Raw genomic sequence first — 15,458 nt, 5'->3', positions numbered from 1 at the left:
ATTATGAGTTCTTGGTTATGTCATTCGGGTTGACTAATGCCCCAGCAGCGTTTATGGAGTTGATGAACCGAGTGTTCAGGCCTTATTTGGACTTGTTCGTGATAGTCTTTATTGATGATATCCTGATAAATTCCCGCAGCTAGGAGGAGCACGAGCAACACCTCAGAGTAGTTCTTCAGACTCTGAAGGATAGTCAGTTATATGCTAAGTTCTCGAAGTGTGAGTTCTGGTTGAGTTCAGTGGCATTCCTGGGTCACGTTGTATCAGCAGAGGGTATTCAGGTTGATCCAAAGAAGATTGAGGTAGTCAAGAACTGGCCTAGACCAGCATCAGCTATAGAGATTCGGAGTTTCTTGGGATTGGCAGGCTACTAAAGTCGGTTCGTAGAGGGGTTCTCATCTGTTGCAGCCCCGATGACCAGGTTGACCCAGAAGGGTGCCCCGTTCAGATGGTTGGACGAGTGTGAGGCGAGCTTTTAGAGGCTCAAGACAGACCTGACTTCGGCGCCGGTGTTAGTTTTCCCCACATGTTCAGGGCCTTACACCATTTATTGTGATGCATCTCACATTGGACTTGGTGCAGTGTTGATGCAGGATGGCAAGGTCATTGCCTATGCTTCGAGGCAGTTGAAGGTTCATGAGAAGAACTATCCAGTGCATGATTTGGAGTTGGCAGCCATTGTTCACGCATTGAAGATTTGAAGGCATTACCTGTATGGCGTGGCATGTGAGGTGTTCACGGATCATAAGAGTCTTCAGTATTTGTTCAAGCAAAAGGAGTTGAATTTGAGGCAGAGGAGGTGGTTGGAGTTGTTGAAAGATTATGACATCACTAGCCTATATCACCCGGGAAAGGACAACGTGGTGGCCGATGCTTTGAGTAAAAAATCAGCCAGTATGGGCCGTCTTGCTTATATTACAGTCGGTGAGAGGCCACTTGCTTTGGATGTTCAGGCTTTGGCCAATCGATTTGTGAGGTTGGATATTTCTGAGCCTAGTCGAGTATTAGCTTACACGGTCGCTCGTTCTTCGTTATTGGAGCGTATCCGTGATCGGCAGTTTGATGATCCCCATTTGTGTGTCCTTAGAGACACGGTGCAGTGTGAGGTTGCCAAGTAGGTTACCTTAGGTGATGATGGAGTTCTGAGATTGCAGGGTCGAGTTTGTGTGCCTAATATGGATGGGCTTCAAGAGTTGATTTTATAGGAGGCCCATAGTTCCGGTACTCTATCCATCCGGGCGCCGCGAAGATGTATCAGGATTTGCGGTAGCATTATTGATGGCGTAAAATGAAGAAGGATATCGTTGCCTATGTGGCTCGGTGTTTGAATTGTCGGCAGGTTAAGTATGAGCATCAGAGGCCTGGTGGTTTATTTCAAAGGATTGAGCTTCTCGAGTGGAAGTGGGAGAGAATCACTATGGTCTTCATTACTGGACTTCCGTTGACCCGGAAGAAGTACAATACAGTTTGGGTCATTGTTGATAGGCTGACCAAGTCAGTGAATTTCATTCCTGTGGCAGTCTCCTATTCGTCCGAGAGGTTAGCTGAGATCTATATCCGAGAGATTGTTCGTCTTCATGGTGTTCCGATATCTATCATTTCGGACCAAGGTACGCAGTTCACCTCGTGTTTCTGGAGAGCAGTTCAGCGAGGGTTAGGCACCAGGTTGAGTTGAGTACAGCATTTCATCCTCAGATGGATGGACAGTCCGAGCGGACTATTCAGATATTGGAGGATATGCTCTGAGCTTGTGTTATTGACTTTGGAGGTTCGTGGGATCAGTTCTTGCCTTTAGCAGAGTTTGCCTACAACAACAGCTACCAGGCGAGTATCCAGATGGCTCCTTATGAGGCTTTATATGGTAGGCGGTGTCGATCTCCGGTTGGATGGTTTGAGCCGGGAGAGGCTCGGTTGTTGGGTACAGATTTGGTTCAGAAGGCCTTGGACAAGGTCAGGATCATTCGGGATAGGCTTCGTACAGCTCAGTCCAGGCAGAAGAGCTATGCAGATCGTAAGGTTCGAGATGTGGCTTTTATGGTTGGTGAGCGGGTGTTGCTCTAAGTGTCGCCTATGAAGGGCGTGATGAGATTTGGGAAGAAAGGCAAGCTTAGCCCTAGGTTCATTGGTCCATTCGAGATCCTTGATCGAGTGGGAGATGTGGCTTATAGACTTGCATTGCCACCTAGCTTATCATCCGTGCATCCAGTGTTTCATGTGTCCATGCTTCGGAAATATCACGGCGATCCATCCCATGTGTTAGATTTCAGCACTGTCCAGTTGGACAAGGATTTGTCGTATGAGGAGGAGCTGGTGGATATTCTAGACCGACAGGTTCGCCAGCTGAGGTCGAAGAGTTTTCCTTCGGTTCGTGTTCAGTGGAGAGGTCATCCCCCTGAGGCATCGACCTAGGAGTCTAAGTCCGATATGCGGGACCGGTATCATCATCTTTTCCCCGACTCAGATACTTCCTTCTTCTGTCCGTTCGAGGACGAACGATTGTTTTGGAGGTGGAGAATGTGACGACCCAAAAGGGTCATCACCTGTTTTTAATTGAAATCTATGTCTACGAGGCCCTGAAAACCTCATTTAGAGTTGCCTCGATTTGTGTGCGCAGTCCAGGCGCGTAACTGGAAAGCTTAAATGTGAAATCTTGTGAAAATTGCTAAGTTTTTACCTCGAAATGAATAAATTTGACTTCGGTCAACATTTTAGGTAAACGGACCCGAACCCGTGATTTGACGATCCTGGAGGGTTCGTAGGAAAATATGGGACTCGGGCGTATGCCCGAAATCGAATTCCGAGGTCCCCAGCCCGAGTTATGAATTTTTAAGTGAAATTGTTCTCTGAAAATGTTTAAAGAAAATGGAAATGAAATATGATTAGAAAGCAATGGTATCATGCTTGTATTTTGGTTCCAGCGCCCGGTACGAGTCTTATATATGTTTTGAATCACTCCTGTAAAGTTTGGTCAAAAACGGACGTTGTTTGACGTGATCCGGACCCAAATTGGGAAAAATTGATGTTTAAAAGGAAATCTGAGAAATTTCATGGATCTTGAGGCTCAATTCGATGTTCATGATGTTATATTGGTGAAGTGATCACACGAATATGTTCGTAGGGTGTTTTTGAGGTAGTGTGCATGCTTGGTTTAGAGTTTTGAGGGTTCGGGTGAGTTTCTAGTAGGTTCCGGGATGCCTTAGGCTTTAGAAGATCAGATGTTGCAGGTTCAGGAATTTTGACAAGTCTTTGAACCCTCTTGCGCGGTTCACGAGCAATCACGTGTGGCCGCAGAGGGGCCAGCGCGACCGCGGTCGCCTTGAGCGGTCTGCGGTGGATGCTGTGCGGCCGCGGTCGGCTTGGTGTGGTCCGCACGGGGCAATGATCCGCAGGTCTTCAGGGAGCTTGCACGGCCGTGGTCCTTCTTGCACGGTCCGCGGTGAGAACTTCAGAGGGGTATAAATACACGTGAATTTCAGTTATTTTACACTTTTCAAAACCCCAAAACATAAGAGGCGATTTTCCAAACAACCTTTCTTCTCCGAAACGATTGGTAAGTGATTTGTAACTTATTTTCTTCACTTCTTAACATCTTTTAACATGATTTCAACTTCAAATCAAATATTTTCATGGGGAAATTGGGTGATGTGGGTAGAACCTAGGTTTTTCTAAAATTAGGGATTTGGACCTCAATTTGAGGTCCGATTTCAAAACAAACCATATATTTGAATTTGTGGGGGAATGGGTAATCGGGTTTTGGTTTGAACTTCGGGTTGCGACCACGTGGGCCCGGGGGTGAATTTTGACTTTTGGGTAAAACTTTGGAAAACTCATTTTCATGAATTGGGGTTGATTCATTTAGCATTTATTAATGTGATTAAGTAACTTATGACTAGATTCGAGCGGGTTGGTGGTGAAATCAAGAGGTAAAGCTATAATTGAGACTTGAGTGGTGTTCAAGGCATCGAGGTAAGTATTTGGTTTAACCCTAGCTTGAGGGATTAGGAGTTGAGTCATATTTTCTACTTGCTTCTTGTTGAGTACGATGTATAGGCATGGTGACGAGTATCTATACATTGGTGTCAAGCATGACCTTGGGTCTTAACTTGAAAGTTGTTGTGTTTTTGAATGACACCTTGTATACATTAATTAATGATCCTCTATGATTAAGTATTTCCATTAATTGAATTGAGTACTAGCAAAGTGAGATTGGTTATAGCTAATTCTCCCTTGCCGGGGTGACTATTTCGATATCTTTGTTCCCTTGCCGGGAAGTTACTATATTACTTATGTTCCCTTGCCGGGATTTCTTGTGATTGTGTGATGAACTGAAATGGGAGCGGGCGGTACGCATACCACAAGATATTATGAAATGGGAGCGGGTGGTACGCTTACCACAAGATTGATGAAATGGGAGCGGGTGGTACGCCTACCACAAGATATTATAAAATGGGAGCGGGTGGTACGCCTACCACAAGATATTATGAAATGGGATCGGGTGGTACGCCTACTACAAGATATTATGAAATGGAAGCGGGTGGTATGCCTACCACAAGATATTATGAAATGGGAACGGGTGGTACGCCTACCACAAGATTGATGAAATGGGAGCGGGTGGTACGCCTACCACAAGATTATTATGAAATGGGAGCAGGTGGTACGCCTACCACAAGATATTATGAAATGGGAGCGGGTGGTACACCTACCAAAAGATATAATAAAATGGGAGCGGGTGGTACGCCTACCACGAGATAGAATGAAATGGGAGCGGGTGGTACGCCCGCAACAAGAGGAAACTGAAAGTGAAAGTTGCCTTTATTTTCTTCATTTGTGATAGAAGTTATAGTGATAGCTTCCTTATTATTACTTGTTATTTCTTTTAACTGCTATCCCCGAAGCATGTTCCCCTTCCCCAGCTTTAACTGCTTATTACTTGTTTACTTTTCCGCCATATATTATATAACTGTATAGGTTTATCTGGAGTCCGGTCCTAGCCTCGTCACTAGCTCGCCGGGGTTAGGCCAGACAGTTACCAGCACATGGGGCCGGTTGTGCTAATACCACGCTCTGTGCTCTTTTGCACGGATCCAGGTTTTGGACTACAGCCGTAGCGCGGGAGCCAGCCTTCAGTCCAGTGAGACACTGAGGTAGCCTTGTAGGCGTTCGCAGGCCTGGCATCTCCTCTATCTTTTATTTCCGCCTGTTATCTTATATATTCGAGACAAACAGTTTATATTTTCTTTCAAACGGTTGTATTTAGCATTCTTAGAAGTTCGTGAGTAATGTGACACTAGTTCTTGGGTAGAGGCATATGTTGATTCTCACATTATTGTTCAGTTTTCTTTAAATTTAACTCTTCCACATATTTATTTAATTCCGCCGCTTTCATGCTATCGCTGATCATTGTTAAAAGAAGTAATTGTTAACGAAGTAAGCAATTAAGGATTTGCTTGCCTAGCTCTCATTAGTAGGCGCCATCACGACTCCCGAGGGTGGGAAATCCGGGTCGTGACCATCCTTTATAAGTAGGATTAAAAACTCTTCTAATATAATGCACAAAATGAGGGTTAGAAGGAAAACTATAGGGTAAGCACATAACAGTAACCATTTTTGCCAATTCTTCACGGTCTTTATTTGGATCATAATATAAAATGTCATCGGGAATTAAATTTGAACCTGTACTAGGGTTAACCGTAGTATCTACACTTGTCCCCTCTTGCGCAACTTGCATTTGTAAAAATCTAGCTTTATCTCTAGGGTGTGTCTTTATGTGTCTAGTCAAACTACTCGTACCGCTACGGTCTCCAGTAAATTTATGAACTAGTTGAGACCCATAAGTTTTACATTTAGCCTTATTTTGTTCTCTTAGTTGAGTAAAAAAGTGCCAAACAAGAGATGTTTCGGGCCGTTTAGCAGGTTGTCTATTAAAAGTAGGGGTTACTACAGGAGGGTCAGGCGGGGCATCATTTGGGTTATTAACAGGACTAGTATGTGTATCACCTAAATTCGGTTGCGTTTCATCTAAATCATCATTTTCCTCATCATTTTCGAAGATAGTTTCATTAGGATAAAGAGCATTCATAACTTCTTCATTTAATTGTTGTCCTAGTGCAACATCATGGCAAAATTGACTATCGGAAAATCGAAAACAAGGATTATCACTATCAAGAATAATAGGTGGAGGAGGACGGGTAACAGGTCTGGGTCGGGGAGCTAGGGGAAGAGTAGTAGTTTGGCTACTAGATTCACCAATTTTAGATTTTCCCTAACCCTTACCACCAAAAACAAATTCAAAGAAAATGTCATATTAATTATAATTATACTAAATAAAACTAACAAAACTATAATATTAAAACTTAAGAGTTCGAACGAGTTTACCGAATTGACGAACAACTTCTTGAAAATTGAATATCGTTGAAGACTTGAATACTTCAATTCACCAACTTCACAAGTTTTCACGAAATTGCAATAATAAAGTAAGCAATTATAGAAGAAAATTAGAGAGAGATTGAGAGAGATTGATAAATTTGTGAATAAAAATAAAAGAATAGGGGGGGGGGGTATTTATAGTTTTGAGAATTGGGAAAAAGTATAATTATAAAAAGTTTGGGGTTAAAACAAAGTTTGGGGGCCAAATGGCTATTTTTTAAAGTGCCAAACGATTGAATTTTGATGGTCAACGGCTAGATTTTAAAAATCTGACCGTTGTTCATTTTTAAAAAAAAAAATTAAAAATAGTCGTTGGAGCCCGTTGGGCCCGGTTGATTAATGGTCCCAGTCTCACGGGCTATTTGGGTTGGACCGGCCCGCTACGGGCTTATGCACCACTAGAGACCGGGTCTGCTTGAACCGGCCTGTTTGGCCCGCGGTCCCGAGCCGAGCCCGGACTACAATACAGCCTTAACTTACATTTAATTTCGAGCAAAATACATGAGCAGCTATTAATTCTATGATAAACAGTTAGTCCTTTTTTATTTGGTAAGATATATTATTGAAAACTTTTTATTTAGTAACCGGTGCAAACTTTCTCAAGTTACTCATTGAATGGAGCTTCGAGTTTCAGAATTTAATTTTGCAGCAATGACTCCCAACGCCCAAGTGAGGATGGAAACTGGAAACGATGGCATTGCTATTATCAGTATTTGCAATCCTCCAGTTAATGCATTAACCATTTCAGGTAATTACTTAATATTGTTTTTCCAATATTTTATATGCAATCTTTTAATAATAGTTTTTTTTCTCAAACTTAGATATGTTGTATTCTCCCAAAAAAAATCTCTCAATAATCTCTTCATTTTATCTGAAATTAATTCAGTGTGAAACTTTATTTGAGGTATGATGACGCTTGCATATGTATGTTACTATGACTAGAAGTTTTATTATAACTCATGACGGCCTTCTTCAATATAACTATATAAATATTCAGTCGCTAAATTAATTCTACTCCATCGGTTCCAAAACTATTTTTCTAAAAAAGCTTTCTATCTCTAGAATGAATTCTCCTCTCAGGTAACACTGAAATGACGAGAAGAACGAAGAATGGAGGGGGAGGGCAACAACGCATGGTAGAAAACTCCAATAATCAATCGCGAAGAACTGGAATTCCACAGTCAGCAGATGCAAAGAAGACAAGGAACATCAATGAAATCCAAGGAATTGTGCCATTAGGTTTCAGCCAAGGATCATCAATAATGCCAATTGCACATGCAGAGCACACAATTCAAGTGATGAAGACTCCATTGAATCCGGCAATAACTCCGGTGATTCACTCAGATGGATCCTGGGCGGATAGAGTGGAGGCGGAAATTACGGAGATAAATGCAACAAACAAGGTACAATTGAATACGATAACTAATTCATGGAGTAAAACTGTGGGCATAGCACCAAGTAGTGAAGGCTTAGACCTAAATAGCGAGGTTATAGCAGGGGAAAATGTCAAAATTACGATGGATGATATCAAGGATGAACTCGTGTACTGGAAAACAGTAGTGATATGCTATGTACTGGGATCAAATCCACCGTTGACTGTAATTGATGGATATTTCAGAAGAATATGGGGAGGGTTGGGGATAGATAAAATTGCACAAATAAACAGAGGAGTGTTCCTGATTAGATTTCACACTGTTGAAAGTAGAACTCAAGTCATTGAAGATGGAGTCCAGATGTTTGATAAAAAGCCTATGGTAGTGAAGCCTTGGGAACCGGATGTGGATGTAAGTAAGGAAAATGTAGATAGAATACCAGTGTGGATAAGGCTGAAAGGCTTGGATATCAAGTATTGGGGGAAGAATGCCTTAACAAAAATAGTTGGATTGATTGGGAAGCCATTAAAAGCAGATAGAGCTACTACAAATAAGGAGAGATTAGCATTTGCCAGAGTTCTCGTGGAAGTATCTATAAATCAGCAATACCCTAAGCAGGTTATGTTTGAGAATGAGGTGGGGAGAATAGTGAAGCAAGAGGTGTATTATGAATGGAAGCCAACATTATGTCCAAATTGTAAATATTTTAGGCATGAGTCACAAGAATGTTGGAAACTACATAGAGAAGAAGCAAAAACTAGAAGAAAGCAGCTGGAACAGGGGGAGAAAACTACAGAAGGCCCTATTCAGAACAAGGAGAACACAAGTGATGAAGGCAAAACTAAAGAGAAAGTGTTAGAGAAAGCAACAGAAGGCCCTACTCAGAATAAGGAAAACAAAAGAGATGAAAACAAAGCAAAAGGAAAAGTGGTAGAGAAACAACAGAACAATCCCATGGTTATAGTAACAGGGAATACATTTGAGGTGCTCAACAAAGGTGGAGACATAGAGAAAATGAGGCAGAATAAAGCTAGTTCTTCTAACCCTAAGGGAGAACCAGTGGTGAAGGGGTCAGGACATGGGAGGGGTGGGGCAAGACCCCTGCCCAATGGATAAGTTAAGATTCTGGAATGTAAGGGGACTAAACATACTAGATAAACAGAGAGAAGTACATCTGTTTATGCACAACAGTGGAGCTAGTCTATTTGGTCTCCTAGAAACAAAGATTAAGAGATCTAAAGCTCATAGAGCTTCTCTTAATCTTTGTGAGGGGTGGTCCTTTACAACAAATTTGGCTCAGCATCCTAAGGGAAGGATTTGGTACTGTGGAAACCAAACATTTTTTAGGTAGATATTCAAAAAACTACAGATCAGTTGATTCATAGTACAATCAAGCATAGAGGAACAAGAGAGAATATTAATGTTACCATGATATATGCATACAATGATATAGCTTTAAGAAGAAATTTGTGGAAGGATATAGAAGAAATATACAAGTGAAATAAGGGCCCACGGGCAGTGATTGGGGACTTCAATAATGTGCTAAATACTGATGAAAGGATAGGAAGCAAAGTAACAGTGGCTGAAACAAAGGAGTTCAGACAATGTGTTGATACATGTTGCCTTCAAGAACTTAAATCTACTGGTGCATTCTACATTTGGAACAACAAACAGAGTAGAGAAGATAGAGTAATGAGCAGAATTGATAGAGTACTGGTAAATTTTGAATGGATAACAGTACTACCTGCCTCAACTGTTCACTATATGATTGAGGGGTTGAATGATCATAGCCCAGCTATCATAGTTAGGATAACAGGAAGCAGATGGGGAATAGGCATTTCAAATATTTCAACATGTGGAGTATGGATCCAGATTTCAAAGATAAAGTGGCTGAAAGCTGGAACAAGGAAATTAATGGAACAAAAATGTACCAAATAGTAGGGAAGGTAAACAGATTAAAGGGAGTATTAAAGCAACTAAACAGAACAAAATTCAGCAACATAGAAGGAAAAGAAGAACAAGCTAAGAAGGATTTGGAGGAATGTCAGCAACACACACAACAAAATCCCCTAAACCAAGGTCTTATTGAAAGAGAGCAGCAACTGGCAAGCAGATACAGGAGAAACAAGGAAGCAAGTGACCAGTTCCTGAGGAAGAAAAGTAAAGTACAATGGCTGAAACAAAGTGACAAAAACAACAAGTACTTCCATAGCTACATGAAGGAAAGAAGAAATGCTAATAGGATCTTATCTATCAAGGCTAAGGGAAACAGGGTGACAAATGTGGAAGAGATAGTAGAGGTTTTTGTGGAATTCTATTCAAACTTGCTAGGATCTACTACAGACAAGAGAGAACATGTTTACAGTCCACTGGTAAGGGAAGGCAAGATAGTAACAGAGGGGCAAAGACAATTTCTGACAGAAGAATTCACAGAAAAAGAAGTCAAACAAGCTTTGTGGAAAATAGATGGTGAGAAAGCTCCTGGACCAGATGGGTATAGGAGTAAATTTTTTAAAGATAGTTGGGAAATAACAGGTAAAGCTCTGAAGGAGGCAGCACTGGAATTTTTTGAATCAGGGAAACTGTTGAAAACAATGAACAGAACAGTTTCACAGTAATACCTAAAAGTAATCATGCAGAGACAGTAGGGGATTTCAGGCCTATTGCATGCTGTAATACAATCTATAAGGTCATTTCCAAAATGCTATGCAACAGATTGAAGACTATTCTACCAGACATAATTTCAGAAAACCAAATTGCTTTTGTAGCAGGGAGAACAATCATACAGAATATTCTAATATGTCAAGACTTGGTTAGGCTATACAAGAGGAAGGCAGCAACAAAAAGTTGCCTGATTAAAATAGATCTCAAGAAGGCCTATGATTCAATAGAGTGTGAGTTTGTGGAAGAAATGCTACACGCTCTAAACTTTCCTATGAAATTCATTAGGTGGATCATGGAATACATCTCAACACCACAATATACAGTGGCAATCAATGGAGGATTCTATGGAAATATAAAAAGTAAGAGGGGTCTGAGACAAGGAGATCCAATATCTCCTCTACTCTTTGTAATATATATGGAGTACTTCTCAAGGATAATGAAGCATGTAACACAGATGGAGGGGTTTAGATTCCACACCAAATGTAGAAGCTTGCAGCTGAATCATTTATGATTTGCGGATGATGTTCTTCTCTTTTGCAAAGGGAAAATCCAATCAGTGATGCTATTACAGAGAGGATTACAAACACTCACTAACTCTTCTGGGCTAACAACAAATGCAGGGAAGTCAAATATATTTGAAGTGAACATGGAAGCAAAAGAAATCAAGGATTTATGTGAAATGACAAGGTATAGCAAGGGCAGACTCCCATTCAAATATTTAGGAGTCCCAATTTCCTCAAAGAAGATCTCAAAAGTGGATTGTCAGGTACTAGTTGATAAGATGGCTAACAGAATAAATAGTTGGATTTCAAGGAATCTATCATATGCAGGTCGAGTGCAAATGATAAATGCAGTCTTGATGCACATACATACGTATTGGGCTTCAATTTTCATACTGCCCAAAGCAGTCTTAAAAAGTATTACAAAAATGTGTAGGAACTACTTGTGGGATGGCAAAGTGGAAACAAATAGAGTGCCCTTAGTAGCCTGGGACCTTGTGTGCCGACCAAAACAGGAAGGAGGAATAGGAATAAAGGACTGTGTAGCATGGAATGAGGCTGTGATAGGGAAATATGTGTGGGATATCACTCAAAAAACTGACTCATTATGGGTCAAGTGGATAAACCATATTTACCTTAAAGATGTAGAATGGTGGAAGTATAAAGCAGCAAATGACAGTAGCTGGTACTGGAAGAAAATATGTATTGTTAGAAACAAACTGGCAACAGGTTATGTAAACAAGGGGTGGCAGTCAAGTATAGGAAAATATACAATAAAAAAAGGATATGAATGGTTGAAAGGGTCCCTAGACAAATATCCATGGAGAAGATAGGTATGGAGTAAACAGAACATGCCAAAACACAGCTTCATTTGTTGGTTGACTATGCAGAAGAAGCTGCTCACTAAGGATAGGCTAGGAGTAGAGGTGTAAATACTGATGGCCTATGTATGTTGTGTGGGGATAAATAAGAAACTATAGAAAACCTTTTCTATGAATATCAGTTCTCCAGTAGATGTATTGGCATAATATTGGAATGGCTAAAAATCAGAGTCACAAACTTGGAGGGACAGCTATTATGGAGAAGAGTGGCAAGGAAGATGGTTGTAAAACTGATCAGAGAGTTTGCATATGCAGCTTTAGCAGCAACCAACTACTATGTATGGAAAGGTAGGAATGAAGCTGTATGGAAGAATTCAGTGCCTAGACCACATAATGTGTGTGAGCAAATCAAGGAAGAATGCAAGGTTCGAATTGTAGAAGTATTAAACAAGAGAATAAAAGGGAAAGATAGAATATGGATAGAATAAATGTATAGATAGATAGGAAGGAATTGTACAGTTTCATTATATAGGTAGAAGAATAGATAGTTGCTCTATAGATCTCTGGTTTGGAGATGAATAAAAACTTCATTCCATCAAAACTATTTTTCACTTTTTTCCTTTACTTTATTCAATTTATAGTATAAATTGACTAACATTTTAAGATATATTCTTTGGCTGTTTTGATATGACGAAAATTCCAATTTACACTACTTATCTTGTAGTGTGTAAATTTTTAAAATTTTACTTAGTATGAATCAATACATACCAGTTTTAACTTCAAATATTGATCAGACTATAACTCTTAGATAAATGAAAATAGTAAATAATATATATATATATATATATATATATATATATATATATATATATATATATATATATATATATATATATTCGCGCATACAGAGTCTTTCTTTTTCCTCAAAGACACACACAGACACTTACTTGAGTTGAGCCTTTAATTATTTTCATTTTCTTTGATCAATTGAAAACAGTGTGTAGGCATATAAATTTTATTGAAATTAAATTCATAAAATAATTTGGACTATATTTTAAATTCAAGATATATTGGTCCAAATAAAGATATGGGCTAATATAATTGAATTAATTATATAAGTCCAATATAAATGGATTAAATAAGTAAGTCTTAATCCATTGGGCTAGCCCATTTAATTGGGCTAGAGTGATGAGCCCACTTCATCAAGCCCAAGATTTCATCTTTCTAGAGGCCTAGTTTGGTGCCACGTGTCAAATGGTGTGGCACGCCAAGTCAAACAAAAGATCCAATAGGATCGTGCCATGTGTCAAAATGACAAGGCATGCCCAGCCATACTAAAAGGCCAATGAAATCGCGCCACGTGTGCAAGTGACATGTTCTGGCCAATCAAATGCGGTCACGTCACATTTCAATTTGATTGGTCGGAAAGAGTTTGTTCTTATCATGACTCCTCCCTTCCACAACTATAAATAGGGGTCTTCATAACTCAGAAAAGACACCAGAAGTTATAACAAGAAGCAAGAAAGAGCTCGTGGATCAAACGTTGCAAATTCCTCCACAAGTTTCAAGCTTCAAGTTCAGGTTCAAGAAATCAAGTGCAAGTTAAAGAACGAAGAACAAATCAAGGTCAAGTTCAAGCAATCAAGATCAATCTCAAGAACAAGATCATCATTCAAGGCAACAAATACATATTCAAGATCAAGCTCAAAGGCCCTTGAATTTATTTACTATTGGAAGGAAGAATCAGAGGATTCAAAGAGATTGTAACACTCAAATATTCGAAATAAAATACTACGATTGTTGCAATATTTTCGGTCTTGATTTTATTTTCTCGACGCAATTTATTGTCTACAAATTCTGGCACGCCCAGTGGGACAATCTCTACCTCTCATCTCAACTTTTCAATTACCATAGTTTAAGAACATTGAAATGGCTTCGAAGAAAATCAACTCCAGATCAACATCCACCAAGGTTGCTAACTCCAGGTTCTATGCTGATGTGGAAAGCATCCCCGATGTCACCTTTGGAAGCTTCAAACCAGTTACAAGGAGCAAAGCAAGCTCTTTAGGACAACAAGCACCCCAAGTGTCGTCCGCATCAACCCCTGTTTTCGGATCTTCATCCTCAAAAGGAGCAAGATCTTCCACAAACGCATCTGAAGGGGGAAGCGATGTTGTTGAAAAGATCAAGAAAACTCTTGCTCTACTTGACCTCTCCGGCTCCAAGCACTCTGCTGTGAAGGAAGATGATGATGCTTCAAACGATGGATCCTCCCCACTTACATCACATAGCATGAGCCAATCAAGGATCAATCTGTGTGAAAATCCATGCTACTCTCCGTCATCCACGACAATCATGCAAGCCATGTTGACAAACACTTCATCTATGGAGGAACAGTTGGCAAACATGACGGAAGCAATCGCTGGCTTGACCAAATGCATGCAAAATCAAGAGGCTAGAATTGACAAGCTAACAGATAGGGTGGGAATCTTGATGGAAGAAGAATCTACCTATGCACCCGGCAAGCTCGCAGAAGTTCTAGAGAGTGACTCTCCCCCAACACAAGCAGCATCCACTAAGGCTATCCCTGTCTCATCTGAAGGGATGATTCCAATCAATCAACTGAAGGAGTTCATCAAAGGAACCATTAAGAACAAATATGAAGTTGCTGCCAAATCCTCCCTTACATATGCAAAGTCGTACACTTCAAGGGTAGATATGTTGAAGATGTCTGCTGGCTAACAACCTCTGAAGTTTCAACAGTTTGATGGTAAAGGTAACCTAAAGCAACATGTTGCGCACTTCATGGAGACGTGCAACAATGCTGGGACTTATGGAGATTACCTCATCAAGCAGTTTGTCCGCTCCTAAAAGGAAATGCTTTTGACTGGTACACAGACCTCGAGGTTGGATCTATCGACAGCTTGGATCAACTAGAGCAAGAATTCCTCAATCGCTTTTATATCACAAGACGCACGGTGAGTATGATAGAGCTTACAAATACTCGTCAACGAAAGGGGGAACTAGTTATCGACTTTATCAATCATTGGAGGAATGCAATCCTCAACTACAAAGACAGGCTTAGTGAAGTTTCAGGCATATAGATGTGCATCCAAGGCATGCATTGGGGATTGCACTACATCTTGCAAGGTATCAAACCTAGAACATTTGAAGAACTTGCAACTCGTGCCTACGACATGGAATTGAGCATGGCCTCCACTGGAAATGAAAGGCTACCCATCTATGAACCTCGCAATGCGAATGACAAGCAAGAAGTCAGGAAGTGGGGCAAGTTCGTACCCAAGTCTGAAAGCAAAGAAGCTATGAATGTCAAAACGTCACCTATGCACCCGGCAAGCTCCCAGAAGTTCTAGAGAGTGACTCTCCTCCAAAACAAGCAGCATCCACTAAGGCTATCCCTGTCTCATCTGAAGGGATGATTCCAATCAATCAACTGAAGGAGTTCATCGAAGGAACCATTAAGAACAAATATGAAGTTGCTGCCAAATCCTCTCTTACATATGCAAAGCCATACACTGCAAGGGTAGATATGTTGAAGATGTCTGCTGGTTATCAACCTCTGAAGTTTCAACAGTTTGATGGTAAAGGTAACCTAAAGCAACATGTTGTGCACTTCATGGAGACGTGCAATAATGCTGGGACTTATGGAGATT

At 40.5% G+C, this 15,458-nt stretch overlaps 1 pseudogene; it reads left to right on the top strand.

Moving 5' to 3' along the window:
• The first annotated feature begins 7,101 nt into the window (after positions 1-7,101).
• Positions 7,102-15,458, top strand: part of LOC104221368 (peroxisomal fatty acid beta-oxidation multifunctional protein AIM1-like) — a 43,536-nt pseudogene continuing 35,179 nt past the window's right edge.

Source organism: Nicotiana sylvestris, chromosome 8 (genome assembly GCF_000393655.2).
Source record: "Nicotiana sylvestris chromosome 8, ASM39365v2, whole genome shotgun sequence".
In the NCBI taxonomy this organism is placed as follows: Eukaryota; Viridiplantae; Streptophyta; class Magnoliopsida; order Solanales; family Solanaceae; genus Nicotiana; species Nicotiana sylvestris.
This window is presented reverse-complemented; position numbering and strand designations above follow the sequence as displayed.